This window comes from Zalophus californianus, chromosome 12 (genome assembly GCF_009762305.2).
Source record: "Zalophus californianus isolate mZalCal1 chromosome 12, mZalCal1.pri.v2, whole genome shotgun sequence".
Lineage (NCBI taxonomy): Eukaryota > Metazoa > Chordata > Mammalia > Carnivora > Otariidae > Zalophus > Zalophus californianus.
Window position 1 is genome coordinate 9,918,567 of NC_045606.1, and position 5,343 is coordinate 9,923,909.

Consider the following 5,343-nt stretch of genomic DNA (forward strand, 5'->3'; position numbering starts at 1 on the left):
TGTTCTCTAGTCCATGATTAGTTCTCAGTCTTACAGTGAGTCTGTGCCTCCGGACTATAAGCTCACAATGTTTCTAAGTCAGTTTTTTTTCTCTTTCCTTAGGTGGGAGAGTTGGGTATTTCTCTTCTCCCAAGTGGAATTCTAGAGTGGCCTGGAGTCTGGTATTTCCTTTCCTTTTTTTTTTTTTTTTAGGATTTTATTTATTTATTTGAGAGAGAGAGAAAGAGAGCGAGGACAAGCAGAGGGAGGGCCAGAGGGAGAGGGAGAAGCAGACTCCCCGCTGAGCAGGAAGCCCGATGCGGGACTACATCCCAGGATCCTGAGATCATGACCTGAGCCAAAGGCAGATGCTTAACCCAACTGAGCCACCCAGGTGCCCCTGGGATTTCCCTTCCTTAAAGTCAGTTAGACTCTGTTAACACCCCAGCAGGTTAGGGTCCGGTTAACTAGTTTCCCACGAGGACAGACCTTGTTAAGAGGAATGGAATGCTCTGGAAGGTTTCAAAATGGTTCCCTTTCCCCTTCAAGCCAGAAGCTTGAAGAGATTGTTCTCTAATATTTACTGTGGGGACCTGTTTGAACACCTGGAAGTAAATCTCATAATATGGTGGAAGCTTCCCTGTGATTGGAGGTTTTAACTCTCAGATTTGTCCACACTGAGCTTCCAGCAATTTGTCAATTACAATTCAGGGTTTCCGACTCCCACATGGGTTCCTATGACAATTTCTGCTCCAGAGTCTCTGCTCTGGGGGATGCCTGGGTGGCTCAGTTGGTTGAGCCTCTGCCTTTGGCTCGGGTCATGATCCTGGGGTCCTGGGATAGAGCCCTGAGTGGGGGGGGGGTCCCTGCTCAGCGGGGAGTCTGCTTTTCCTTGTCCCACTCCCCCACTTGTGCGCACACGCGCGCGCACACACCCACACACTCTCTCTCTCTCTCTCCTCTGGGTCAAATAAATAATAAACCATCTTAAAAAAAAAAAGAGTCTCTGCTCTGGTATTCCAAACTCCCTGTATTTGCCTGTCTGTCTCTCCAATATTGAAGACTACAGTTTTCCCTCTGTCTTTCCTTCTCTTATGGTTTCAAGGAGAGTTGATTTTTCAGGTCAGTTCAGTTCAGTTTTCTATGTGTTATTGGGAAGAGTGCAATTTATGAGCACCTTATGTGCAGAACTGGACACTCGAAGCCTCATTAGTTTTTTATACTCTGTATAAAATGAATAAACTTATTTATTAAAGAAATATCCAGTGAATATTTACTCAGACAGGAACTGCTCTGGGCCTTGGTGCTGTAAGGGTAAACCAAACATCATCCCCGATTTCCTGGAGTTGGCCTTATTATGGAGGTGATATGATAAGAAAATAGATGACCCTTGAACAACATGGGTTTGAACTCTGCAGGTCCTCTTATATATGACTTTTTTTTCAATAAATGCAGTATGGCACTGTAAATATGCGTTCTCTTATGATTTTCTTAAAAACATTTTCTTGTCTCTAGCTTACTTTTTTGTAAGAATATATAGTATGTCATACATACACAAAATATGTGTTAATTGACTGTTTATATTAGTGGTAAGGATTTTGGTCTATAGCAGGCTATCAGTAGTTAAGTTTTGGGTGGTCAAAAGTTATATATAGATTTTCAACTGCGTGGGGAGTCAGCACCCCAAGCCTGGTATTGTTCAAGGGTTAACTATATAAAACAATGGCAGGTAGAGATAAGTAGCATGAAAAAACATGAAGCAAAAGTAGGACATAGGGAGGGACTGGAGGTAGTACTTCAGCTGCACTGCCTGGGAAATATTTCTGTGAGAAGGTGACACAGAGAGAGAGACCTGAATAAAGACCGGAAGGGAATCTTGCAGACGTGCAGAAGAGCATTTCAAGCAGAGCAAATCATGATTGCAAATGCTTTCAGGGGAAAACGTGTTTGGGGTGTGAGGCTAGGAGAGAGAGGGAAGAGATAAGAGACGTAACTGAGGGCAAATCATGTAGGGATTTAAAAACCGATGGGAAACCACTGAAGGATTTAAATGAAGAATGGCGTGATTTAACACATGTTTTATAATGCTTATTTGCTGCAGCGTGGAGGATAGACCGTAGCGTTTTGAACTGGATACAGGAAGGCTGCCTAGGAGACTGTGACAATCATACAGATGCGCAATTACTGTGGCTCAGACTAGGGACGTGGCTGTGGGATTGATGAAAAACCGTGGACTTCTCTTGAGCTAGGTCCAGCAGGAATTGCTGACGGATTAGATGAAGAGTTTAGGAGAAGGATTTCGTTCTGCAGTTTCTCTGAGCCTTGGGTCAGAAATGCGTGCAGCTCCATGATGAAAGGAACCGTTGCTTTCATAAGGTCACCAGCCTGAGGAGGCTTCTAGTTTGTTCTCAGGGGTTTCAGTTTATCTTAGTTCCTTATTGTGGTTCACACCTGCTCTACATCTGGCTTTTCCTCCTGATTCAGGTCAACCATTAGCTGCAGAGCTTCCATAGATTTATTCCCCAGCTCCCACAACTGTGTAAGGTCTGTCTCTGTAATAAATTCCTTCTTCTGGAACAGAGTGAATCTACTTTCCTGATCAAAACCCTGACCTATATAAGTCTGATTTATTAGCCCACTGAATAGAGATGTTCATTGGCCAGTTGAATATGTAAGTGTAAGAGATGTTTCAGCTGTTTCCACGAGTTAGGGAAAACTCCTGTTTTGTTATTATCCCATGGTGAATAATTTTTTTAAGTATTCGCTTTTAATTATGTTGCATTGTGGTTAGAGAATTGGGGCTATCCTTTCTTTGGCATTTACTAAGACATTGTAGTCTTTTTGTTTTTGTTTTTAAATGTTTCTTTTTTAAAAAAATATTTTATTTTATTTATTTGAGAGAGAGAATGAGATAGAGAGAGTAAATGAGAGGGGGGAGGGTCAGAGGGAGAAGCAGACTCCCCGCTGAGCAGGGAGCCTGATGTGGGACTTGATCCCGGGACCCCAGGATCATGACCCGAGCCGAAGGCAGTCGCTTAACCAACTGAGCCACCCAGGCGCCCTGTTTTTAACTGTTTCATGTGCTTGGGAAGAATGCATATTCTCCGTGTGTTAGGAAAAAGATCTTACAGGTATCTACGCAATAGATGAATGTAGATATTCATAGAACCATTCATAACTCTTAACCAAGAGAGTAGAATTTTAGGTGAATATTGTTGGGGACTAAGAAGGTCATTACATCTTTGTAAAAGAAAGAAGCCACCAAGGAGACCTAACAATCAACTTATATACACATAATACATAGTCTCAAAATAAACGAAGCTTACTGAACTATAAATTCAAAGAATTTTGATTTATAAATTACACAGATTAATAACAATAAGTAAAAACCCAAATCATATTTATGTACATGTATGTGTTGCCCTATGCCAGTGAAACAAATTATATTTACTATGACAAACAAAAAAAAAAAACATTTATTAAACACCTATAAGTCTACTTTTTGAAAGTTGAAGTTCAGCATTCTTAGGGTAGAAGTTCAGCATCTATGCATTCTTATCTCAACCCGAACTTGAATTTATAAAATAAAAATTAACAGAGCTTTTATTTATTTTTACCATGCAATTATGATAAAAGTACATTTTGTAACACACATATATATGAAAAATATAGATTCACTTATTTTAGAAACTACATCTTTCAAGTGCTGTGAGCTGCTACACATTTTCATACAAGTTAAATACTTAAAGAATTCAAGTGGTTGGTTCCAGAAAAAAAAGAAAAAAAAGCACAATATTGCCCTTTTCAAGCCTGCCTTTCTAGGTTTATAATTTCCTGTTTCTGATCTATGTACTCTATTATTTCCTTGTCTGTTTGAACATTTCAAAGTATTTACCTTATACCTCTCTTAGATTGTGGTATATTTCGAGTTTCTCCTAAATTCATTCTATCTTTGGATTCTCTTTCCTGACACTGGAGTTCCTCATGCATTTTATAATTTTTTGTTGATAAGCTCATGTAAATATGCCAATTTCTCTTCTGTCTTCAGTATCGTTATTAATTTAAATTAAACAGTGGCTACCATGCATAGCGGATGCATTCATACCATTAAACTAAACTTTCCGTGCTTGGTTTCAAAAATTATCCCAGAAAGGAAAAGATGCCTAATGGTCTTTGAACTGGTTATCCACTTGCCACAACGGTGACGTATAACAATCACAAAATTTCACTGGCATATAACTATAAACTTATATTTCATGTTTCTGGAGTCAGCTGGAATTTGGCTTACACGGCTTTCATAATCCTGGCTGCATTTACTCAAATACCTGGCAGGTCATCTGGCTGTTGATTGCTTGCGCCTGGTCTCACCACAGCTCCCCACGTGTTTATCCTATACTTACACCAGGCATGTACTTCCATGACAGTAGAGTATAAAGAGAGAGAGGTCAAGCTCAATTGTGGCAAGTAATTTACATGCCTCTGGGCTTGGCTCCCAGTAAGAGGTGATGGGGTATGGCTATAGGGAGGGATGAAGAATTGAGGCTATTTAATGTGATCTATCACAATCTTAGAAAAGAGACACTCTCTATTGTCATTTAAATTTTCCTACTGAAATAATACGCTTAAAAGAAGTGTAGCTCTTTTTATAAAGGACAAATATCAAAGTTTGGATATGATAAAAGTCATGACCCAATTTTTATTACATTAGAAAAATAATAGGGACTACATTAACCCTAAAGGAAAAATGAAAACTATAAGATATACTCTTTGGAAAAAGAGGGAAAGAAATACAAATTCTTGGGCATATATAAGATGATTAATTTCAACAAGTTTTGACACTAATTCACTCAGAGGTTCCCGGCATTAAAATAAATCTCTTTGTAGCTGTCATCTCCCAGGTCTTCAAGATATGAAGTTTCTTAGGCTGATTCAGTCATTTCTAGTTCCTTCTCTGTTTACTATTTCATTCCTATCTGTCTTTCCCCTCCAATGGAGTCAATGGCTCCTGTTTTCTTTTCCCCATAGCATTTTGCTGATTTATTATTATTTTTTATTTTTTAATATTTTTATTTATTTATTTATTTAATTGACAGAGAGAGAGAGAGAGACACAGCGAGAGAGGGAACACAAGCAGGGGGAGTGGGAGAGGGAGAAGCAGGCTTCCCGCAGAACATGGAGCCCGATGCGGGGCTCGATCCCAGGACCCTGCGATCACGACCTGAGCCGAAGGCAGTCGCCCAACCGGCTGAGCCACCCAGGCGCCCCATTATTATTTTTTTAATGACATCATATCTTAGGAACTGGGGTGGGGTTGCCGGGGGAGGGACTATTCATATCAAAAAGAAGGGCCAAATCTCACATGAA